We start from the raw sequence: 26,272 nt of genomic DNA, 5'->3' as shown, positions 1-26,272 counted from the left end.
GAGACCCTACAGCATACCCTCTAAATAACTAAAACTAAAACGATGATAATCTCAAGTGTCAGCAAAGATGTGTCTAAGTCTCATAAATTGCTGGTGGGAGTATGAACTCATGCAATCACTTTGGAAAAACTTTATGACAGCCCAGAGTGTCATCCTGGAGACTTGGGATCGAGTCCCACGTCAGGCTTCCTGCATGGAGCCTGCTTTTCCCTCTGCCCGTGTCTCTGCCTCTCTCTCATTTTTAAAAAAATAAAAAATTAAGTTAAAAAATCAACTCTTATATGAGTCTTACAAACGTAATGTTGAGGGAAAGAAGCCAGACATAAATTAATTGGTATTTGACAGTTCCATTTCTAGAAAGTTAAAAACAGGTGAAACTAATCTCTGGTATAGGCGTCGGGATGGTGGTTACCTCTGGTGACCGTGAAGGGATCAGGAAGGGAGGTGTTCTGGTAATGTTTATTTGTTGGACTGAACTGTGGTTACACAGATGTGTTCATTTGGGTAAATCCACAAAGGTGTATCTTATAATCTGTGCATTTTTCTGTATTTATGTAATTTTAATAGAAATGTTAGTAAAACCATCATTTATCACACAGACTCTTGACATCAAAAGTCAGAGCTATAGCTTTTAATGCATTTGGTCCTTGTGTAAAATAGGACATAAACATCGTTAGGACTGGAATTCCTTTTTGGATCTAATCATTAGACCTGCTCATATTTGCCTGTTCATAAGGCCTGCTCATGTTGCTCACTATCAAACCAAAGTTCTTGAGGTGAAATTCATAGGTCACACCACCTTCATGAGCTCACCTCCAGATTTTGCTTGTTTTAATTTGCTATGAATCGTCCTCAATTCCTGCTACAGTCCATCAAGCCAAGGAGTCATTCTCCCCTGAAAAGCAAACTTGCTCTCAGTGTTCTTTTCTCCAGCACGGGGAACAGAAAGACAGCAAGCTCCTGTAAAGAGGAGTCCTGGAGACCAAGAACCACCACTCCCAGACCTGACCTCGCAGCCACCTTGGTCTTTCTTTATTTTCCTTTGCCATATAAAACTTCCCCAGTGTTGTCAGCCGCCTTCTGATACTGCACCCTGTCTTGGCGACAGGGACCATAGGTCCTCAAAGGCAGGACTGGACCTCACACTTCTTTTTAAATGCCGGGGCCTTGGCATGGTATCTGAGCAAAGCCGCAGCTCAGAAGCATCTGCTGTGAATGGATAACAACACTTTTTTCCATCCTGGCCTCCTGAGGGGTGAGGTTGAGTAAAGAAGAATAGGAGCACGCTGAGCTGAGTTGAATCCTTTTGAGAAGAGAACCTGCCACACTCACATGACTCAGGCTTCATTGTACAAACCCGTGTGTGGGTCACAGAGGGAGAAGTGGCAGAGAGGGGTGAGGCTGCGGCAGGGCTGCAGTCCAGAAGCAGATGGGGTGCCAGGAGAAGGGTCTCGGGCTTCAGCAGCACCGGCACAGCTGGGCTGGGAGCAGACGCTCAGAGCTCCTCCCTGATGAGGAAAGAGCCAGGGTCAAAACTTGTTTCTACTCAAGAGCATCATTACTGATGACAGAGGTTGACATCGGTGGTTATAGCATGCCAGGCATCATGCTATCTCAGTTCATCTTCAAATCAACCCAAAGGGTTAGAAACATTTTGCAGATGAGACAACTAAAGCCAAGACTGGAGAAGTAACTTGTCCAAGTTTTCATGGCTGGTAGAAGTATTGTAAAGCCAGGATTCAACTCCAAGTCTCCTGTCCTCCTAGGCAAGGACTAGGGGAAACACGAGCATACAGAACTAGTAACCAGAGAGAGCAGCCGATAAGGATGTGATAAGATGTGCACACAACAAACTCTCTTCCCAGACAGGCTGATAAGTGTCACAGGAAGAGAACAAACAAGTGTAATGATCATTTTTTAGCTGTGGGGGAGTCCATCAGGAATACTAAGGTGAGAGGGGACATTTATCTCTACCTTACAACATTATGAAAGACCGAATTTTCAAATTGGGCTTTTTTCTCTAATGACACAGGGTGGGCCTGAGCTGAGCAGACACTTTCAGAATTCCTCCTGAGACAGGAAGGATCTTGGCTCTAGAGATAAGTGGAATATAATTGGAAAAATAAATAAATAAATAAAAGCAAGAGCTGTCTCTGGGATGTCCCCTCCTGGCCACTCCTCTGCTGGGTCTCTCCTGGTACCACGTCCAAGAGCCTACAAAGACCGTGGGGGCCTCTGGGAGCGCTGTGGCAGTACTGTGCGTGCTCGCCAAGTGCCTCTCGGGCCACGGTATGGTCATGAATTTTTATGGCAGAATGAGCAACCACTTATCTGTTCGAAAGAAAAGCAAAATGGGAAAGACTGCTTTCATAAATGATTGTGGGGTGTATTATTATCTATAGAAAATAGTAATTTTCTTTCTAAACAAAGAAATGACTTCACTGCCATTACCATATGTTTATGATAATATACCATTTGTGGAAGTTGCTCTAAGTTGCCCCCCAAGACTTCAATATTTATATTCAGCCATTTAATATTTATTTTTGGGTACTGTGGTTTACTTAATTTAGCACACACCAAATTAGGGCTTCAAATTTTAGAGCAAGGGCTACAGATTTAGAGCCAGCTTAAAGTACCAAAATTTGGCAATGGGGAAGACATGAGGAAAACTCCTATTCAAGCAATATTTACAATTTATGTGTGCAGACCACTTTTTCTTAGAAAACTTCTAAATTTCCAGTTCTCTTATTGATGCCTTAGTTGAAAGTCTGGCCCATGGGTTCCCAACTTGTGAGCTGAAGCATTTTTCTACTGTAACATTTTCACAAAAATAGTGTGATATCAAGAAGCAGAACCCATTGCATCTCCCATTTGCTCAAATAGTACACATTTATTTATTCCCACTCATCAACTAAACATATACTCTGTGCCAGGCACAGCACAAGGCCCTGAAAATATAAGGACATGGCTCCCACTTTAGAGGAAATTCCAGAGCATGATGAGTAAGGCTTATCACACTCTCAGACATTTTGGGGGCTAAGGAAGTGGGGGCAGCTAAACCTTATACTTAGCATGCCATCAAACAAGACGGAAGCCAACAAGCCCAGCCTGGGCAATGGGAGTCATCTGTCCATCATTAGCCTGGTGACTTTCAGACAGCTAAAGCCTTAGCTTGATGCCCAGGTGACACAGCTCTATCTGAAGGCCTGTTTGAATTGCCATTAGACAGCACATGGGGATACTTAGTAAAATATCGAACTCTTACATCAGAGCCTGAATCAACTGGAAAACACAAAACTATGTTGCATTTCAAAGCTTAATTCTGTAACACAATCTCCAAAGTAATATGGTATTTGTGTTTTGTTCATTCAGTTTTTTTTTTAAAGTTTTTATTTATTTATTCATGAAAGAGAGAGAGAGCGCCAGAGACATAGGCAGAGGAAGAAGCAGGCTCCCTCTGGGGACCCTGATGCAGGACTTGATCCCAGGACCCCAGGATCATGACCTGAACCAAAGGCAGACATTCAACTACTGAGCCACTCAGGTGCTCCTAGTTTTGTTTTCTGATTACTCCCAAAAACATACAGACTTTTTTTTTAAAGATTTATTTATTTGAGAGAGCATGTGAGAGAGAGAGCACATGTGCCAGGATGGGCAAGGTAGAGGGAGAGGGAGACTCTCAAGCAGACTCCCCACTGAGTGTGGAGCCTGACTCTAGGCTCAATCTCAAAACCCCGGGATCATGACCTGAGCCAAAATTAAGACAGACATTCAACCAACTGAGCCACACAGGAAACCCTAGACATTAAAATGTAAGGGACAAATGTGGCTATTGATTCAGTGGCTGTGAAAATGGTGACAAAATTAGACATAAGGAGTAGAAAATATTCCAGATAATAAGAGGATAAGCAAGCAGCTCATGTTCTTACTAAAGAAATGAGGGAGCATTAGATCTAGTGGCATAAAAGTGCTAGTCAAAATAAAACATGGGCTCTAATCCTGCTTCTAATTAGTTTTTAGCTGTTTGGCTTCAGATAAATTCCTCATTTTCCTCTGGCTTCCTCAGTTTCTCCATGTGTAAAGTGGGGACAGTCCTACCTCACTGGGTTGTTGCGAAGAGTTATACCTGCTGTGTTAAGTGCTTTGTCCTGCCAGTGACAGGTATATGTATATATTTTATTTTATTTTATTTTATTTTATTTTATTTTAAATGTTTTTTTTTTTTTTTATTTATGATAGTCACAGAAAGAGAGAGAGAGAGAGGCAGAGACACAGGCAGAGGGAGAAGCAGGCTCCATGCACCGAGAGCCCGACGTGAGATTCGATCCCAGGTCTCCAGGATCGCGCCCTGGGCCAAAGGCAGGCGCCAAACCGCTGCGCCACCCAGGGATCCCCTATGTATATATTTTAATATGTGAACATCACTAGTATTTAAATGTCAAATGTCCAAAAATATAACTTCTGTTATATGTTCTCTGTGATGGGGAAATTATATATATATATATATATAATTTTGAGAATTCTCAAAGGTTTTGAAGGAGATGATTTTTAATAAAAAATATTTTAAAATCTGGGCTCCTGGGTGGTTCAATTGGTTAAATATCAGGCTCTTGATTTTGGCTCAGGTCATGATCTTGGGGTCATGAGATCGAGCCCCGCAATGGCTCAGAGCTGGGCATGGAGCCTGTTTAAGATTCTCTCTCTGCCCCTCCCACCCCTGCTCAGGCTCTCCTTCTCTAATTAAAAAAAATTTAAAAAGGTGGCCTGTACTAGCTTTTAAAAATTGCACTCCACAGTGCCGTATGCTGGAGTTGCTGTGTTTCTCTGAGGAAGTGTGAAGCATTAGTAAAAAGCAAATTTGTAAAAAGCAACTGCATCTCAAATACCGCTCTACCTCCCACACAGCACCCATTTTTGTACTTTCTCCAGCGTATGAGTCTAGGTTTAGTCTTTAGAAAAAAGCTTCCTCAATTAGACAAAATTAGTCATTCACCACGTAGTAAGAAGGCACCAGAAAAGAGCATTCAGGATTTCTATTTCATGAGAAATGTCCAGAAAGGTCTGAAATCAGGAACAGGGACTGCATGTGACAATGAATGCCCAGGAGGGCCCAAGGCAGGCTCTGGTGCCACCTGCCCAGAGTCACTTCTAAGTCCCATAGTGGCATTTTTTCCTCATGGACACGACAGTTTGGCTGATGAAGTAAGAATGAGTTCACATTTCTGCCATCCTTCTTGGGAAAATGCTTCCAGCTGCCCCAGGACAGGACACTTTCCTCCCTCTCACGGTCACCTGTGAGGGTTAGCTCCCCACTGACTTTGGACCGCACAGAACTCTGGGTATGGCTTTACACAAACAATGAAGTCAAAACCTTTTTTTTGACTTGTTTTAACTCAGTAATCATGACAGATGAGGTTCTCTGTGATGGGGAAATGCACATGGCAGTGCAGAAGAATCTTCTAAACCAAGGAAGAGGAACAGCACAGAATGTGTGTCTCACATCTGAGGATGGGGAGGGAGCCTCCTACTGCTCACCCATGGCTCTTCATGCAAAACAAGGGTACAGTCTGTTGATGTCTTTCTGTGGGGGAAAAGGAGTTTGCATCACTTATATGGTGGCTTGCCTGTCAACCTTAATTAAAAATCTGTTGAAATTGTGTGAAGTGATCAATGGCTGAGTAAAACGGCTTCATGGTAGAGTTCTCTCCTGAATATAAAATTGATCAAGAGGATACATGCAAATACCTTTTTTCCCCTTAAATCCAAGATATACATAGAAACTCATAGGTCCAAGTAACTCCTTAGTTTAAAACATTTAAGTCCTATCAACTGAGCAAGAAGAATTTTTGAAACACAGTAACCCTTTCATGAGTTTTGTCATGAAAAACATTCCAATGCAATTAGGGGAAATTAGCTTAAAAAACATTGTTTAGAGTGAGCATGCAAGAGCATACTTGTGAGGACTGGGGAAGGGCAGAGAGAGATAGAAAAAGAGAAAGAGAATCTTAAGCAGACTCCATGCCCAGCATGGAGCTTGAAGTAGGGCTCAATCTTACCACCCTGGGATCATGACCTGAGCCAAAATCAAGAGTCAGGTACTTAATTGACTAAGCCCCCCAGGGCCCTGAAATATTTTTAAGGGAGGATTCTTAGAGGTGCCTGGGTTGCTCAGTTGGTTAAGCATCCAACTCTTGATTTCAGTTCAGGTCTTATCTCAGGGTCGCAAGTTCAAGGCCCAAGTTGAGTGCCACACTGGGAGTGGAGCCTCCATAAAAATAAATAAATACACACATACATACATGAGTAAAGGAGGATTCTTATAGGCAAAATAGGTAAAGGGGATTAAATATAAAATAATGGGGATGAAATAAAGTAACAGGGATGAAAAGTTCAGCATAGGAGAAATATAGTCAGTAATATTGTAATAAGGGTAGGAAGAGAGATGAACTGTTGGATCATTACAGTGATGCAGTACTGTACTGTTGTACACCTGAAGCTAATATAATATTGTACGGCAATTATGCTTCAATTAAAAAAATAATAAAATAATAAAGAAGGAAATTTCTTTACCTGTTATCCTCTGAAGATTTACTGCCGTCCTCTGAAAGCTATTTACAAAAATAGGAAATGAATCCATATAGACTTACTATTTGGAATATAGTAGGTGTTAAAAATGAGCAGAAGCATCTCTATTGCTAGAGATTGAAAAACTTAAAAAAGTTCCACCTGCCTAACTTTGTTCCCAGGGAATATTATTATGGATGATGGGAAAGGCTAACACATATGATATGGCTATGGCTTTTATTTGTTCACTCATGTGGACAAGGGTGATATGTGACTGGGTAGGATTTGTCTTTCAAAATTTTAGGTTTGAAATTTAAACAATTAGATAAGGATCCAAAAGGAACTAGTCTTAGGATGCCTGAGTGGCTCAGTCGGTTACATGTCCGACTTTTGGTTTCGGCTCAGGTAACGATCTCATTGTCATGAGATTGAGCCCTGTGTTGGGCTCTATGCCAAGCATAGAGTCTACTTGAGGTTCTCTCTCTCTCTCTCTCCCTCTGCCCATCCTCCACTTGTCTTTTGGGTTTTTTTTTTTTTTTTGTCTTTATGTTTTAAAAATATTTTCTACATCACTCTTTCAGGAGGAGGAATCTAGAATTGAAAAGGGTGTCAATGGACTGTGGCTAAAGTACACCTATTTTAGGCAAGAGAAGACTGTCTGAGGTCAAACTATTTGTGCATTTCTATATCCTTAACACATGGCCTTGTCCTGGGATATACTGGACACTTCTGCATGTTCAATGAACCAATACATGAATGAATCACTTAAAGTGATAAACTCAGTCACTAACAGAACAAAGACTATTATTTACTAGAAAGAAGATAAGACAAAATAATTAAAATTACAGTCTGGAGGCATAATGTACTTAAGACATGTTTCTGCTGTGTTCGTCCTATTTCTTCTTTCTCTGTGCCTTAATCTCCTGGTGGCCGAGGAAGGTGGTGTAGATAGGCAGGGGTAAAAGTACTGGCCACCACTGCAGGTATCTGCTCAGTGTGTTCACATTGACAAAAAAGGTACACGAAGATCATTAAGGCTAAGCCCTCACACTGCAGGTGAAGAAAGTAAGAAACCAAATGACCCGACAAAGGTCCTTGGCTCAACCAGAGCTGAACATAAGCGATATCATATCATTATTTAATTGCTTGGGAGGGGAAGGGCTATGTGATGCCAAAGGAATCATAGATCTATCTGATATCAGCTGCCTACCCGAAATGCTGGATTGGATTTGGTTAGTTTGACCAATTGATTGATTCCTTTTGCATTGGTTTTAATGAGAAAAGCTCAAAAAGAATACTTCTTTTTTTAGAGTGTGTGTCTGGTTGTGTGCATGTGCATGCACAAGCAGGTGGGAGGGGCAGAGGGAAAGAGAGAGAGCATTCCAAGCAGGCTCCATGCCTGGTGCAGAGCCTAACGTGAGGCTTGATCTCACGACCCTGAGATCATGATCTGAGGCAAAATCAGGGGTGGAACACTTAACTGATGGAGCCATCCAGGGGCCCCTCAAGAATAATAATTTTACTCTGAACTAAATGACTGAGGGAGTCCTTGCCAGAAATGCATATGTCTGATCCCAACTCCTGAGATTCTAATTCTGGGGACCTGAATTGAAGCTAAAAAGTGGGAATTTTTACAAACACACGCAGCTGATTTGGACGTAGAAACTACGTTGGGACACAGTCTTAAAGAAAGTGCCTTAGCTCAGCCAACAACTAATGCAACACTTGTGGGAAGTCCACTGATTGATTTATGAAGCTGTTCAAATGACGCATGACACGTGGAAGTAACATGTGTATATCACGCTTTGAAGAATACAGCTGTATCATCACTATTAGAGAGACATATTCAATTATATGTAATTAGATGCTGCTGACAAGTGCTGTATCCAACACCATTTATTTTGCTTAACTGTCTGACACTTCGTGAAAGTTGAATTCACTTCCCAAGACCAAGCTGAATGCTGTGCTCTTAACATGACAGAGAGACTGAGATGCAACACAAACACTTGAGAAGATCCTTGAGGAAAGGAGCCAAGCGGGTTAGTTCTGCTCATGACCGCATCCCAGCACCCCACATTTGCTGCACACTTAGTAGGTGCATGGAAAATAGATTCTTACAAATTAACCCAATACAAAGGGATATGAAACAGTGTGGACACTTGGGTAATGCCTCTGCATATGTAAATGCCAAATAGTTGCAATTATAAAATTGATGAATCCTTTCTTAGAAAAATAATTGACATGTTTGAGAGGGAAGGAACTATAAGTCTGGGAGGAAATGGAAGGCAAAGAAATCCAGTGCTGGAGGGGAAATTGGACCTTTTTCCCTGGGATCAGTCTATGTTTCTGATTCCCTAAACTTTCCATTACTCCCAACCACAAGTTTCTGCAAGGCTCAGTGTATTTTAATTAAACCCCAGTGATGAACACAGACTTGCCAAGCTTCGTGCTGGTTTGTACCACTGTGCTTCAAAACAGGGTTGAGAGAAAACAGTGAGAAGGGGACAACACTTGCACACTCGTGGGGAGCTTGCATTACCCTCACACAAAACAGAATCACAGAATGACGGGGTTAAGAATGACCCTGAGTGTGTGTAATGGCTCTTAGCAATAATCCTTCCTCTGTGTTCCAGAATCAGCATTCTGTTCTCTACTTGCCTGTTTTGTGTTCACAGGCGATAGTCTGTCTGTGTGACTCAGGCTATGAAAATGCTTCATTTGGCAGCTGACGTGGGCATTCCCCACTCCGGCCTCAGCAAAGGCCAGGGGAAGCAAGGCCAGCAGAGCCAGCGTCCCCTGCTGCCGCCTCTAATGGTCCCGGTGACCTGTGCCAATAGCCCCAGTGGAAGGTGGAGGCTGGAAGGGAAAGTGTGGCCTGAGCTAAACTCTTCTCAGAGAGGCGGCCTTTTAAAAGTGGGTGGGCTTGACTGCAAGATGGTCTCTTTCTTTCTTTCTTTCTTTCTTTCTTTCTTTCTTTCTTTCTTTCTTCTTTCTTTCTTTCTTTTCTTCTTTCTTCTTTCTTCTCTTTTTCTTCCTTCCTTCCTTCTTTGTTTCTTTGTTTCCTTCCTTCTTTCTTTCTCTATTTTTTCTTTCTTTTCTTCCTCCTCCCATTTTCTTTCTTTCTTTCTTTCTTTCTTTCTTTCTTTCTTTCTTTCTTTCTTTCATTCTTTCTTTCTTCTTTCTTCCACTCTCTCTTTCTTTCTTTTTTCTCCTGCCTTCCATCCTTCCTTCCTTTCTTCCTTCCTTTCATTCTTTTTCCTTTCTTTTCTTTTTCCCTCGATCCCTCCCTCTCTCCGCCCCTCCTTCTTTCCTTCCTTTCTTTCTCTGTGGGTGTCTTGTGAAAATGAAAGGATCAAAAATTTCAAAGAAATATTCCACTGGCAGAGATTTCTGTGAACAGCGTTGGCCATTCCCCACATCTGTCACTCTGACCAGCTTGGCCCTTGGCGTCGATGTGGGAGACACAGGCGCTCCTATGAAAAAGTACGAAGAAACACAGAGAAAATTCACCCACTAGCCCTTACAGGATAGCAGCATGTATACACTCATTTGCAAAACATCACCCGATGGGAACCTATAGGGTCCGTTCAGATCATGCACACGACACGCCAGTACCAGGTAGCATCCTTGGTATCACGTAACACTCACAGGGGTTGGCAAGATAATCCTGGTTCAGGACATTGAACCATATTATACCTGAAATACATACTGCAAAATTGTTTGTGGACTCTGAACTCAATTATGACATTCACCAACTCTGCCAAGTTTATCAGGTAAATAGGGGGAAGAAATAGGTAGTTTAAATTTAAAACACTTCAGGTTTTTGCACAATTACCTCCTAAAATGGGCCCAGAAACTAATTTTCAGTCTGCACACGTTCATTTCACAAAGAAGGGCGGGTCTCAGCTAGCAGCCATCCCAGGACTGATAGTCCCTAGGGACACACCAGAACCTGGATGGTGACAGTGCAGCCCGAGGGCCACAGAGTTAAAGTCCAGGAGGTAAGCTGATATCTTCATTGTAGTCCAGGTCAGCATTTGCTGATGAGTTTTAAACGGGAATTCAAGAAGATTTGGAGACAGCTCTAGGCCTGCATTTCCATGTTTTGAAGTCATTTTGCTCCTGAGTGGCCATCATCTCAAATCATCCTCAGCGTTCCCGTGCTGCCATCTGTGAACAGGTGCACTGAATGGTAGCAGGTAAATGCCAAGTGCTCAGCCCAGAAAACTGTCATCTGAATGATTTACATGCACGCCTTGAGCCCCATCAGGCACTAAAGAGATGGATCTTCACTAATAAATCTCACATTTGTCAACATTAATTTAAGGCACTCTGAGTTGGCAGTTAGGAGCATTCTTTTCAATAAGCCGCCAATTTTGCTTCTATTAAATCTTTAGGAGAATATATTACCAACTTCTGGGAAGTACCATTTCCAAGAAGCTGAGCTGGAGCAGGTTGAGGAATTAGCAGTGTAAAGCTGCCTATCCCAAAAGTGATCAGACCATGGATACATGTGTGATCAGCAAGTCATGGCCTACAAGGCCTCCATGGTTGTCTCTGAGATGGCTCAGGCTGCCCTGCAGATTGTGCCACTCTGGGAGGAGGACTGAGAAGCACTACTGTGACAGAGGACAGTTCAAAGTCTGTGCTCAGAGCAGGCTATGAAATGAAGAAGAAATTCCTGGACCATGAAATCTTGAAGCTCATAATCCAGCTGAAAAAGAAGATGGCGCCCATGAGAAGATGAGCAACACTGCAGAGCAGCAGGTGACCGTGTACCAAAATATGGGACAGAACTTCGGAGGGAGGGAGGGAGATCATGTTGGAGGGTTAGGCAAGGTGGTGCTAGAGTCAAGCTAGAGGCCCAAGAGCTGCAGATGAGGAGGAAGGGGCCCATGAGAGTCATCAGGAAGGACAATGACTTGAAGTAGAGGTCATGGTGGGACATGGAGTGCCCCGAAGGTCAAGCTGGCAATTGGTCTGTACTCTGGGCAACTCAGAGCACCAAAGTTTTCTAAAGAAGGGGGAAGAAGAAACCAAAGTTTTATAAAGATTGATACAGAGGCTGTGTTATATTGGAAGGCAAAGCAGAAGCCTGGTGGCAGACAGAGCCATTAGGACGTTGTAGTTATCAGCTAGGCCCATGGATTCGAATGACAGGTGTGTCCTCCCCCATGTGCTCAAGGTGATCCATTAAGACAGTGGGAAGAAAATATGAGAATTCTTATTTACATTTATTTTTAAAATTCCCATATTTTAGTGCATATTTTATGTATTTTAAAGTTTTTTTTTTTTTTTTTGTATTTTAAAGTTTAATAGAAACTGCTTATGTCACCAACTGACAGGTGTCCTTGCCAAGTTCATGTGCTGAAGCTCTAACCTCATTTTTTTTAAGATTTTATTTTAGTTATTTGTTGGGGTGAGGGGAGAGCACAAGCGGATGAGTAGCAGGCAGAGGGAGAGGGAGGAGCAGGCTCCCCCTTCAGCAGGATCAGGACCTGAGCAAAAGACAGATGTTTAACTGACTAAGCCAGGTGCCCCAAAGCTCTAATCTTTAATGTGATTGTATTTGAAGATAGGAGGTAATAAAGGCTAAACAAGCTCATAAGGGTGGAGCCATATTTTGATAGGACTGGTGTCTGAATAAAAAGAGAAGAGACACCATATCTCTCTCTTTCTCCTCTCTCCTTCTGCACCCCTAGCCCCCCCACCCCACCCCTGCACACACACAGAGAAGAGCCCATGTGAAGACACAGTGAGAAGGTAGCTGTCTATAAGCCAGGAAGAGGGCTCTCACCAGAAACCAACCATGATGGCACTTTGATCTTAGATTTCTGGCCTCTGGAATTGTGCAAAAATAAGTTTCTGTTCTTGAGGCCACCCAGTCTGTGGCAACACCAATAGATTAATATGAGAGATAACATATAAACAATTGAAAACTGGAAGAGTGAATTATACCTCAAATAAAAAAATCTTTTAAAATTTGAGGTCGATATATGAACCTATTTTATTAATGTGCATGATCCAAAGAGTTTGGAGGGGAATGCTTTGGTGCTAGGGGCCTGAGTTGAGATGACAGTGGGTGTCAAGAGCTGCTTCAGAGGGAAGATAAACTCAGTCAGCCACTGGATGTAGGAAAGGAAAGAAAAAGAAGTATGGATATAATCTCTGAGATTTTCAGTCTAGGAACCAGGGGTAGCTCTCTGTATCCCTGGCAGAGAAGGGATGGTAAGCCTTGATCCCACAGGAGGATCAGAGAAGCTCACAGACTACGACTGGTGGAATTCCTTGTGGAATGCCCACAGAATGACAAAGAGAAATATCACCAGGGCAGTGAAAGGAAAATGGGAATTTCAGGGCCACAGAAGTCAAAGGAAGAGAGATTTTCAAGGAGGAGGATAGTTTGGGCCACAGCATCAGGGAGGTCAATGGCAATGACCTGAGAAATACCGTTTGGAATTGCAGGAGGTCATTGAAAACTTTTAGAAAGTGAATTCATGGAGGGAAGAGGGTGTGCATTGGATGGTAGGGGGTTGAGAAAGGACAAATCGAGAGGAAATTAAGGCAGTGTGTAGTGTTTGGATTTCAACCATGAAAATGTCAGTATCAGTCAGAACTGGGCAGAGTGGGAGGCTATAATGTGCAAGCTTTTCCCTTCATCTACACGCAGATTAGCAGTCTGGAAATTTCTTCCAAATTTCACATTTTATTGGATAGTTAAATGTCAGAAGATCTAACATGAATGGTGGGATGAAATGGTGGGAAGAAGTTGGAGTTCATTTGGGCATCAGTTTTAGGGTCTCACCCGCCAGCACTTGGACACCCAGGAGACCATCCATTTCAGTATTCTGGCTTTGCCCGGGTGGAAGTGTTTACCATCCATTTCCCAGGTGTCCAGATGAATTCAAAGTCACACGTGTGAACTAACTGATGCCTATAAAATTCTTTGAAATCCACAGATGGAAGGTGCCATTTAAATAGAGTATTATCAGCTAATGGTGGTGCACCCTGAACAAACCAGATTCTACCAGAAAATAAATCGTGTCCTGGGAATAAATTCAGTAATTTTGGAAACAGCATTAAGCATTTTAGGTGAAAAAGCAATAACAACTGATAATGCATCACTAGCCAATTCTATCTCTAGAATTATCTTCCTAGTTCCACATCCTTGGACATTTCTGACCTCTTACAGAACATTTACATCTATCTGGTAGAAACATTGATTCCCAGGGCTAGAGGGATCTCCTAGTCCAGCCACCCCTTTGCTCATTTAATCTGCTTGGTGATCTCCAGTCCTACTTTCTTCCATCTAAAGGTAGTATAGAAGTCCTTCTAACCATCCTTTGTATTTTTGGAGGCCAAGGCTCATTTTAGGTTTCTGCTGTCCTAAATCTCTTGTCATGTTCATCTCTGCTTACTTACTCTTCTCTTTCTGTATTTTTGTGCATCATTTTAAAATTGAACCCTACTAGCAAGGCCCCAGATTTTCTGCAATAATGATTGAAAACTATTAATGGAAATGTGTGTGCAACCTACCCAATGGTTTTTGTGCATGGTGACTTGCCTGAATTTGGCAAATAAAACGTGACATGGCCGTAGGGTCATGTGTCTTGTATATACCCTCAGAGAGTTGTACAACTGGTCACTGAGTGTTAGGTAATGAGGTCCTCTTTAGATCCGTGAGCTCTGATGCTACAATATAGGTTCCTGACTTAGGCCATTCATGAACTACTAGTATCAGAGGATGACAGGTTAGAACAAGCTAATGATGGGGCTCAGGGCTGGCTCCCTGTCCTGAGCTTAGCTTTCTCTTGCCTTGATGGTCCGATGGACTTGCCAGTGTCTCTGGTTATAAGAGGGAGGGGCAGAGTGTGGATGGCTCAGAATAATTGCTGGAAAAACAGATCACAGTAGCATCTGCATGAGGGATACCTCAAGCTGGACTTCTACCAGGAAGAGAAGGCAGTGACAGGAGGAAAGACAGGAGCCGTGAGAAATAAGGACTCATGGAAATATATCTTGGCTAAGGTAAGGGGGGAAGGGTGAAGTGCAGAAATAAAAGAGAGAAACACTCAGAGATTACTCAAGATGTGCCTCCAGACAGTCTCTTTCCATACTTGGACTCTCCAGGCAGACATCCAGTGGATGTTTGAAGAGAGCCTTTTATAAACCCTCAAGTATGTGTATGCATGCTTGGGGGCAGATGGTTGCAGGCAAGTGTGTACATGTGTGCTTGTATGAGTGCCCGTGTGTATGTGCATGTTTATAAGCTAGGGCTGCCCATAGGGTAGGGTGGGTGGCACTTGTCTGTTTATTCTCTACTGGCTCAGATTTCAGGTGAGGGGAAACGTACAGGTGAGGCTGGAATGAGGAATGGACTCAGTGTGAAGCCAGGGATCTACCCCTACGTGCACTCTTGAAATCTCTCTTAGAGTTCAAAGAGGTAACATAAAGTATATGCACCCAGTGTGAGTTAGACACACATGAAAACATATACCCAACTATTTACCTTCTGGAATTTTCCAGCACAAGTTAGGAAGCTAGTCCTAACAGTGTGGCAACAGAGAACATAAAATGTTTAAGCTATGTTCTCTCAGCAGGCATGGGAAAATGGTTTATCTTGGGTCCATGGGCAGCCATTGAAGCAAGGAGAAAGTACTAGAAGGAAGAGCCATCCAAAACAAAAGTTTCAAGGTCACAGAGAATTCTTCTTCTCATCCAAACACAACAGAATCTCATGAATGTCAGACCATGAGCACAGGCTGGGAAATTCCACAGAAATGGAATTCTCTTGATGTGAATTCTTCTTACCAGAGCTTTAGTTCAGAGAAGTTTTCACCTCAAATTTATCTGTGAGGATCACACAGGAAGCAGCTCAGGGGTGCTCTTAAAACTAGAGCACTTCATGGAAAGCACGCAAAATTGATAACCAATCTCACCTTACCTGAAACCAGTCATTTTTTATGCATTTGACAGAAAAGAACTAATCTCCAAGGAGACTATTTTCATTTTACCCCAGTATTTGACTTTGATATTTATATAAAATTCAAAACCAATACATTTTAAAAGAGCTCGTTCAAAAATAGAAATTCAGGCAAAGTGTAGCCCCTCCCAAATAGTGACAAGAAGGCATATCCTTCTCAAACGACCTCAAAAATCAACTTGTTTGGGGGGAAAGTACTTATATATTTTCTATTAAAAAATTATTGAATAATCTCGATTCCCAAGAATTGTTTAGATCTGTTGCTCAGAAACATTGATATGCCTTAAGAGACTATCAAAGCTCAGCATAGGATATGTCTACACTGATGATTCTCTTCCCTAAGTCCCCATATTACTTTACTATACTTTGGACAATGTACTGATATTATAATTAGAATTTTTGTGCCTGGCAAACTCTCTACCTCCAATCTCCTACCTCACTGTGAAGGGCTCAGAGCAGAGGGCCTACCCTCTTCATTCTTTGATTCCTCTAGAAACCAGGTGAATTCCTTGAAGAAAGCAGGTATTCCATAAATGTCTGGAGAGGGTGTGGGAAATACGTTAGATATGGTAGGTTGGGATCAGGTTATGGCACTTTGGGGTCTAGACAGAAGAACTTGGACTTGATCCATCACTGGCCAGAAAGAGCTGCTTACAATTTTTGAGCAGAGGGTGATATGAAAATTGTACTTCAGTCCTGCATTGGGGCACCAGGTGGGAATCTAGAGTGGAAGATGTTGCCGGAGGCAATAACCATAGAGAATAAAGGCAAATCTAAAGTGTTCTGAAAGAGAAGAACTTGGTGACATTTTCAAGGGGATGGAGGACATGAATATGTCCATATTGGCTGTAGTTATGAGATCAGACGGCTCAGAGATCTCTCCTAACAGACATTGGGATGCAGACGTTGGGGCTATAAGGTTGGTTGGTCACATTGAAACTGAAAAGATCCTCCCGCCAAGCTAAATGATCAGACAACAATTTTAACTCAGAAAAGGAGTCAGGGCTAGAGATTTGAATCTAGAAGTCACTTGCCATGACTTCTCTGAGGAGAAAGATATCACTGGAAGAAAAGTAGTGAGTTCCTGGGCATGCCCTCAATCCACCTAGTGGGTGGGGAGAGAGAGATCTGCCTTCCAGGAGCTAAGGAAACCAGGTAAGTCTCCTCAGGTGAGTAGAGGGAGATCTTCCTGACGAAGCGGAGGGGGAGGGGACAGAGCAGCAGGATATCAACAGTGACAGCCTTGAAAGAAAGGAAAAAGAGAATGAAATGTGAGGAAAGACATGGCAGTTTTTGCTTTTTTTTTTTTTTTAAGGAGGTCATTCATGGCCAGTTAAACACCAGCAGAATGGTGGGAGCAAACATCTTCACATGGCACGGAATTGTAAAGTGCAGGGGTCGGGGCGGGGGGGCGGGGGGTGCTTTGGTCTGAATGCCTCCAAGTTCTTTTATTGAAATCCTAACCTCAAGGTATTAAGAGGGGAAGCCCTTGGGAGGTTATTGGGTCCTGAGGGTGGAGCCCTCCTGATTAGGATTAGTGTCCTTACAAAAGAGACCTGGGAGAGCTAGTTTGTTCCTTGGACAGTATGGGGAGCACTGAGAAGGCGACATTGTGAGGAAGCAGGCACTTGCCAAACACAGATCTGTGGTGCCATGACCTTGGACTTCTCGGCCTCTAGAATTGTGAGAAATAAAAGTGTGTTGTATAAGTCATTGAGTTTATGCATTTTTGCTACAGCAGCTCAAACTAAGACAGGCTTTAAAGGAAACTAAAAAGGGCTTCAGAGATCTCTAAAAGGCCTCTATGCTTAGAAGCATCTGGAATCAAAGCAGTGGTGATACCTTCCTAGCCTGGCAATTTTACTGTTTAATGAAGAATAACTGAAGAAACTCTGAGATTTTATGAAATATTATATTTCCATTCAGCTTCCTTCAGCCAAATGTTCTAAAATTTCCAGAAAAGATCCGTTACCAACAAATCATTGTTGCAAATTGCATGGCACTAATCTTCAAGGGAAAACACACAGTTTCATTGAGCTTAGTCTTTAGTAAACAATGGTGATAGACAAAACGTATGTATAGCTCTTACCACGTACCTGGCACTGTCTCTAGTACTTCCTATGCATTATTGCACTTGACCCACACAAACCCTGGAATATTTCAGGGAAGTAAGACAGGAGATGGAGTCTAACACAGTCAGAGAGTGATAGAACTGGGACTAGAAACTGGGGAGCGAGTCTCTAGGGACTGTGCCCTTGACCACTATGCTATACCCCTCAAGAGTGAGGGAATCCTTGACACGCCTGGGTGGCTCAGTGGTTGAGTATCTGCCTTTGGTTCAGGTAGTGATCCTGGGGTCCTGGGATTGAGTCCCACATTGGGCTCCCCACAGGGAGCCTGCTCTCCCTTTGCCTATGTCTCTGCCTCTCTCAGGAATGAATAAATAAATCTTTTTTAAAAAGAGTGAGGGAGGGATGCCTGGGTGGCTCAGCGGTTGAGCATCGGCTTTTGGCGCAGGGTGTGATCCTGGAGTCCCAGGATCAAGTCCCACATCAGGCTCCCTGCATGGAGCCTGCTTCTCCCTCTGCCTGTGTCTCTGCCTCTCTTTCTTTGTGTCTCTCATGAATAAATAAATAAAATCTTAAAAAAAAAAAAAGAGTGAGGGAGTTGTTGACTAGCAGGAGGGAGAGAAAAGTAAAAGTGTAATATGAACATGATGTGGTGAGTGCAGGATGGAGGTGTGTGCTGGGGCCATGGAGAAGGCTGCAACCTGGTACAGTGGGTCCCAGAAAGGCGCTGCCCAGAGGTGCCATCAGATGAGGGAGTCTTGCAAGGTAGGGAGGGAAAGAGGCTGGAGGTCACAGCAGAACAAGGGAAGGAGAGAAAGAAGAGGCTGGAGGTCACATCAGGTAAAGAAAAACAAGAGCAAAGACACGGAGGGACCCAACACATGATGGGAGCAAGGGTGAGAAAGGGATGTGAGAGATGAGGCTGGGGCGGGGGTGGAGATTGCATCATGGAGCCCTTGAAAGCCAGATTGGGAGGCTGGGTTGACTCCTGTGGAAGATGGGAGCCATTCAGGGACATTCTCAGGAGAGGGACACAGTGGGACAAGCATCTTGTTTTCTGGGGAAGGTAGAGTAAGTCATCAAGACTGATGGAAGGGTCAACACAATGGGTGAGATGAGCATGGGAGAAACAAGCTAAGAGAAGACTCTTGCTTCTTTTTGGCTTCTTTTAGTCTCTATATGAGCCCCCGTGTTACTGCCCCCCCCCCCCATTGTATGGAAGCTGAATACATGTTCATTTTGAAAACAATAAAGGTAAGGGAGTCCTTCCTGACATTTTTGGGGAAGAGCTTAGCTTTTAAGTTGAACCCACTTATTACCTGAATTTCTTCTCCATCAGAATCTCCATAGGGAGCAAGGCCTAGAGAAAGCACATGAGAAGCTTCTGATAACCTCTCCACACCAAGTATTTTATTTTTCCTAGACATCTGAAAAAATTGTGAATTTCAAACCAGGGCAGTTATAGGGGGTCCCATGCAGGTCAGACGTTCCCAATCACCCTGCTAACTTCAGGACGGCCTGTTCATTAAGAACCTGTGAACATGTGCAGGTACCAGCTGGGAGCAATGGAATTCACCACTGACCTTCTTAAATTTAATCCAGACAGCTGAAGAGGAGCGGACTTCATATTTTGCTAGAAGTAGAAGCTCCATTATATCCTCTGAGCCATTCTGTCCTAGAAGAAAACAGGTTGGTTTGTTAAATCGCCCGCATGTGAATTATCAATTCACACCACATTAGATTAAAAGCTCACATCTCATGGGCAGGATGAAGTATAATTCAAAACAAATTACTGTGACGATTCATGCAAAAGCTTGATTTCTGAGGCTTAATATATACAGATAACAGATAACCTGACTCTTTAGCTCTCAGGTCGGAAAACACCAGTTAAAGCTTCTATGGGACACTAGCAAGAAACTTGTTAGAGAAAAGGTTTTAGGCATCGTGCTTGATTCAGACTCTGCAACTGAGATTTAATTTAATTGGAATATTATCTCCTCGATGGTCAACACATTCCAGCGGATATGAAATGAGGGACTCCAGAGTTTGTGTTTGGGATCACAGAATCTTGAGGACAGGTGAGATTCTCCTCATAGATGAGGAAATGGTATTTGCAGAGGCTGCCCCGCCACCAGTTACTCCTGATGGAATCAGAGGGTCACCAACCAGGGCTCTTTCTGCTACAACTGACTTAACTTAGATGTTGTGCCTCAGAAGTGAGAGCTCCCATGAAGACTTTCGATTCACAAAACACTCCGTATTTCATGGCAAGCTTAAATTTGCTTTATAATCTTTTAAAACGTGGAAGTAATTTTCATTTTAGAAATTCTAATAAGCTCAAGTCTTTACTTTTCATGGAGAAATGAGTCCCAGGCCAGGGTAGGACAAAAAGGACTCTCCCTCGTGACCTTCCCATATTTTCAGGCTCTTCTGAAGGGTAATTTGTCCCTGGCTCCATGGCAACTCAGAAAGTTGTAAAGTACTTAAGCTGGCTGAGGCCTTAGGCTAATGGAGTTCAAACCCTCATTACACTTAAAAAAAAAAAAAAAAAAAAAAAAACAACGGAGAACAAAAAACCAACAAGCTGCAGTGCAATCAGATGGTGAATTAAAGAGAGGGCTAGTCTAGAAAACCCTAAAGAAACATACATCTGTTGGTGCTAAGCCCTGTGTTCTCTCCACTAAATACATGATCTCACTCAATTTTTAAAATTGCCAGGCAAGGTAGATACACATGGGAATAAAGACTCAGGCTGAGTTCTTCCCTTCAACAAATATTTACCTGAGCATCCGCTGCATGCCAGGCACCAAATATACAAAGAGAAATAGACATACTTCGTTTCCTACCTGCAGTGAGGTCACAGTCTACAAGGGATGGGCCAGGGGGAGTCAGGTGCATTAACTAGCTTTCAAACAGAAGCTTGTGACTTGTTTGACGATCATGAAATTAATTTAGTGGGTCTTGATCAGCATTAAAAATAAATGAATGAACAAATAAAGTAGAACAGAACAACACAGAATAGAAAATATCAGCATGCATGAGGTACAGGTGAGGAAATTCACTTGGATTTATGTCTGTTTATCTTTATCAACAGTGTATATGTCTGTATATACTGGTTTGCAGTGTAAAATATATTTCTTTTTGTACATCGTGGTGAAAAAAAGTGTGAAAGCTCTCCAGTTTTAGAGCAAAGTGACAAGTGCCTATTAGAAGTTCACACAAAATGGTGAGGGCAAAGAGGAGTGAGTGTCTGCCTGGAGATCAGTTAGCATCTGGCCCAGGAGGGAGCTGGGAACAATTCTCACCAAGGAGAAGTTCCCTTAAGGATGGGATGCCCAAACCTAATCATGCTCAGTGTTAGGACAAGCTTGACAAGTACTGGTATGACGTTTCAGGGACTGGAAATTGAAACAAGGTAGGGGTCCCTTCTCCCGAAATGTTGGGAAGAGGATAGGAAACTCTGAAGCCAAGAGAAGGAACAATACTAGTCCCGTGTTTGTACAATGAAGGCAGGCTTGAGAAGTGGGAATGAAACCTCAAAAGATGGAACCCAGATCTAGCCCTGATTGTGAGGTGTGTGGAAACTGCTGGAAGGCCCACCAGCACCAGCTAGGTCTGGAATGAATTCCCACCGTCAAGGGAGAGGGCAGGAGAGAGCCTCTGGGGTCTGGAAGACCAGGGGCTGGGAAGCCAGAGGTGGGGCCCTTCATGTGCTCTTTACCTCAAGAACAGCACCCCTTTGGGATGGCAGGTTACTGCAGTCTCCCTTATCTGGATAGAATCATTACGAAATATTCTCTTCTTTTACTAAAGCTTCCTTCAGACGTATTCTAGGTACCATGTTTATCATTTGAGGGTTGGGGCAATCCACCAGACTGCCATGTGGAGGTATTTTCTCAAGTTTTTTTTTTTTTTTTTTTAAGATTTTATTTATTTATTCATGATAGAGAGAGAGAGAGAGAGAGAGGCAGAGACACAGGCAGAGGGAGAAGCAGGCTCCATGCCAGGAGCCCGATGCGGGACTGGATCCCGGGACTCCCGCCCTGGGCCAAAGGCAGGCGCTGAGCCACCCAGGGGTCCCCTTTTCTCCAGTTTTTTGAGTGAGGATTCAGAGCAACAGAAATTAGACCTTCCTATAGAATAAGATGAGTCACTCACGTTGTGAGGTTCTGTGAGATGGGAATTAAGTGACTACAACAAGAAGTAGCTCAGCATGGTGGGGGGTGGGGGTCATCAAATTAATTATGTTATTTTGGTGATTTGGGTATAGCATACTTATCATTTAACAAGCAATGACATGCGATGATGTCAAGATTATCATGTGTGTTATTTACTCCACATTTTCCCTTGTACAGACTTATGATCATAAAGTAGAGGTTTTTTTTTTTTTTTTTAAGTAATCTCTCCACCCAACAGGGGCTCAAACTTACAACCCTGAGATCAAGAGTCGCATGCTCTACCATCTAAGCCAACCAAATGCCCCCAGACTTATGACAAGAACTGGGTACTACACAAAATAAATAGCCCCCCAAAATATATAGAAAAATAACAACTAGATGTTTGTTTCCTCACCCATCACGTGTGACAGAACTATACAGAAAAACAAAGTCTTTCATAAGCTCCCCTTTACTATAGGTTATGGCTAAAGAAATAATATGAGCGTATGTTGAAAGGAGAAATAATTAGGGTATGAGTATTTATTCTATTAAGAACAAATTAAACAGTTCATGTAGAAGTGCTTCGTGAACTACATGGCGTTCTGTAAGTATTGACCGTTTTTTAGTTATTATCAATGCTAATAAGCTATTACCAAGTACAAAGTTTAAAAAAAAATCAGTGCTCACAAGTAAATGCAATTGTATTTGGTGCTTCCTGATTATGTTTTTCACACATCTTTAGTTTTAAACCAAGGGCTCAGGTTTCACTAACATTCTCAAGGGTTAACAATAAGGCAAAAAGTTTAATAAATAATTGTTCTTCATAAGAGAAGGAGAGATTGACTTTGGTAAAAATTATCATCATTGCGCAGAGAGAAGCAGAGTGATTTGTCTGGCATCATACACTGGCAGAACCAGAACAGAAAGTCAGACCCCTGTGACACCAGAGCCCTTGCATTTTAATTCCTAACCTCATGATCTTGGTTGTTGGTTTGCTTTCTGCATAGAGCCATGAGCTGTTTTCTATTCTTTGTCCAAGAATATAGATGATCATATGTAATATAATGATTATATATCATAATCATGCATGTCACAAAATCAACAGTATCGTAGAATGAAAAGCTCTCCCTGAACATCAGCAAGACAACTTCACCTTTTCTATCGCTAGGTTTAGATTCAAAAGATTTTTGACTCCTTAGCTTTAAAAAAAATTTTTTTTTGGTTTTGCTATGTTTCAATTAAAATGAGGTGTTACCACTTTTTTTAGGGGAAAAAAAGTCTCAAAATAATATTTCACACAAGAAAGATAACTAAAGTGGGTGTGTTGTTGGTAGAATTTAACTTAAATAGTATAAGTTCTACTTAAAGGTTGTTCAACAGGTAATTATACAGGGATGGAGGAAGTATATACAGTTTTTAAAAGCAGTAAAAGATATACTCAATAGTTTTAAATGGGTAAGATTAAATTTTCTAATCTAAAGATGCACATTTGGGTGGTAAAACTATTAAAAGTTAAACAAATGCAAGGAAGGGATTAGCACAGAAGTTCAGCTGAAGACTGGTTACTTGTGGGAGAGGTGGGGGGGGTGGTCTGTGATTGGGGTGGGACACACAGAAGAGGCTTGTGGGGTAGCAGCAAACTTCTATTCCTTGACTGGGGTGGTGTCCGCTTACAGTAATTCATAAACCCATGCAGTTGATTTGTGGGGCTTTCTGTATCTGCAGGATTTTTTTTTCCTTTTAGACTAAAGGGATTTACATAAATAAATCATTTGTTTAAAACTGTAACTAACAATACAATGATCAATTACTTACTTGTTATTTTCAGGTCTGGTAGGACAAAGAGAATGAGAATGAAAGCCCATGCTCCCTTTAGGTTTTAATCAAGTTCAGAGCAGCTCAGCATTTCCTCTCCCAATAGGCTTGGTCAAGATAAACCCCAGGCAAATTCTGCTAAGCAACAGACCAGGGCCAGCAGTCCCATTTACAGCAGAGTACCTGGGTCTGGGCTCCCAGCCAGCCCGGCAAGGGCCTCTGCTGTACCTCCTGGCCTGGCTCCATGGACGAGGAAAGAAAGCGCACTGCCGAGGACACAAGCCACGGCTCTGCGATTCTGGTTCTCCAGACTCTCCCTGCGCTCCTGTTTCTGCAGCTGAATAAAATGCTTCGCCCCCTTCTGTTTATTTGCACAGAGGGCTGTTTAACATAGGGGCACAGAGGGCGGGGGGCGGCGGGGGGAGCCACCACCATGTGGACTAGAATGATTTCCAATCACAATAAACACGCCCAAAGAGGGAGGGAAATGGCAAGTGATATACTTCCTTTCTAACATTCTTTAAAATAAATGCACGGCCCTGGAGGGGGCAGCCTGACATGCTTCCACTGGATGAGCAAGTGTGGAGAAGCGCAGGGCTCTGTGCGCACCACCTGCTATGCCAGGCTCCCAAGGGCCCGAGTCGGCGGAGCCGGGCTACGAATGCCGAGTCTCCTGGGCTGCTGGGAAACCCACGGGGCTCCCGACTCTTCCATGGGCCCTTGGCGCTCGACCTCAGGGAAGATACTCCTCCCTGACACATTCTGCAAAGCCTCCTGCACCTTCTAACGGAGCCCGGAGAAAGGCTGGCATGGTCAGACAGCCCAGCCCCAACAGGCCACAGCTGGGCGCAAGCCAAACCTCGGTTCTGGTTGGTAGTCACATTTTGAAACTATTTCCCCTGAAGCATGTGAGCAAAATCCACACAAATTTTAAGAAACATATAATTGTTGAGAAAGGATATAAGCGATTATATTTTCTTCATCTGCTTCTATGGATTCATCCCTTCGAAGGGCTAAGTCTCACTTTGAACAGCAGGCAGGAACACTGAGCACCACGGCACAGGACACGTCACACACGGTGAAGCCTTAAAACAACCGCCAACAAGAAGGTGAGTTCTCCCATTGCTGTCAGACCGGAGTATAAGAGCATAACCTCTCACATCCCGTGAAAGGAGAAAAGCTTCTCTCATTTTCAATATGAAAAGATACCCTAACCCACCACACACTGAACTCACCCACCACACATTGAACACCAATGATCTGGCCATAGAAGGGCTCCCATCTGATGATTAAACCTTGCAAGTCTATCAAATTCCCATCTTAGCTTATTTATTTGTTGTTCAAAGCAACAGTCTATGGATATGTTGTGCTGAAGCATAAGAGGGATATATATAATAGCTTTACAGGGTGATCTGTTGCTATTATTATTGGTGCCCTCTAGGGTTGTGCAGTGCACAACCTGTGAAACTACATATGGCAGCCCTGATTATACTTACAGCATCAGAATATACTTTTTACTTATATATTTGCATATTATGCATACTATAAAGGTAATATTGATATTACACACACTGTATAAATCTGTTCGTTCTATTACATACCCACGGAAATCCTATTGGTTCAACTCTTATTCACTAAGATTTGTTATTCTAAACAAACACCAATAAGCTAATTATGTTTAGTGCCTAAGTGTCAGGTTCTTCTTCACTGAAATTTTTGGGTATAAATCTACCTGAAAGTCAGACTTAGTTTCACCTGTTCAACTAAGTAATTGATTTTCCCTCCTCATTCCATTGGTCACCCAAACTGGTGCTGGATTCTAATTCTACTTTATAAATCTCTCTCAAGTCTCTACCCTCTCAAGCCTTCTAATATCTCCTCCAGACCATTACAGTAATTTTTCAATTGGCCTTCCAACTTACGGTGTCTCACATCTCAATCTGTCACATTACATTTTTTTTTTAAGATTTTATTTATTTATTCATGAGAGAGGCAGAGACATAGGCAGAGGGAAAAGCAGGCTCCCTGCGAGGAGCCTGATGTGGGACTCGATCCCGGGACTCTGGGATCACACCCTGAGCCAAAGGCAGATGCTCAATCACTGAGCCACCCAGGGGTTCCACAATCTCTCACACTGTAGCAAGAATTTCTTCCTCAAACACAGGTTTAGATCACTCTGTTTTAGAACATGTAGTGGCTCTATATTCCCCCAAGAAATGAAGTCCAGACAAGTCTCTGTAGTATGTGACCAGTCTGTAGTCCAATCAGCTCATCAGCTTGGGTTCAAATGACTTCCAATACCAACCAACATCCACTCATGCATTCATTCCATGAGAATCCATTGGGTCCTCTTAAAAGCACAGTGGGATGGAGGTGTTATCTAACGTTATGTTGGTGATCATTTTGCAATATATGAAGGTATCAAAGCAATACATTCTAAATTTACACAATGTTATGTATCAATTATACCTCAATAAAGCTGGGGAAAAAATAAAGTTACCAATAAAGATGTCTTAAAAATGTAAACACACAGTAGGATTCAGAAGACCTGAAGAAAAGTAGTAAGAGCCCTTCCCAGACCTTGAGGTGTAAATACTTTGGCAGGAGATATCAACATGTAAATAAGCAATTATAATCGACCACGGTGAGTGCAATTTGGCTGCAATCTGCTGTGCCAATCTCAT

At 42.7% G+C, this 26,272-nt stretch overlaps 1 long non-coding RNA gene across 1 annotated transcript in view; it reads right to left on the bottom strand.

Moving 5' to 3' along the window:
- The window catches only part of LOC144314167 (uncharacterized), a 41,777-nt gene extending 17,121 nt beyond the window's left edge, over positions 1 to 24,656 (bottom strand). Inside the window, exons 1-3 of the long non-coding RNA XR_013379949.1 lie at positions 23,589 to 24,656; positions 19,200 to 19,291; positions 1,358 to 1,508 (exon numbers count right to left, since the gene is read on the bottom strand). This is a non-coding gene — a long non-coding RNA (uncharacterized LOC144314167). The remainder of the gene's footprint in view (positions 1 to 1,357; positions 1,509 to 19,199; positions 19,292 to 23,588) is intronic.
- Between the last annotated feature and the right edge of the window lie 1,616 nt (positions 24,657 to 26,272).

This window comes from Canis aureus, chromosome 1 (genome assembly GCF_053574225.1).
Source record: "Canis aureus isolate CA01 chromosome 1, VMU_Caureus_v.1.0, whole genome shotgun sequence".
NCBI lineage: Eukaryota > Metazoa > Chordata > Mammalia > Carnivora > Canidae > Canis > Canis aureus.
This window is presented reverse-complemented; position numbering and strand designations above follow the sequence as displayed.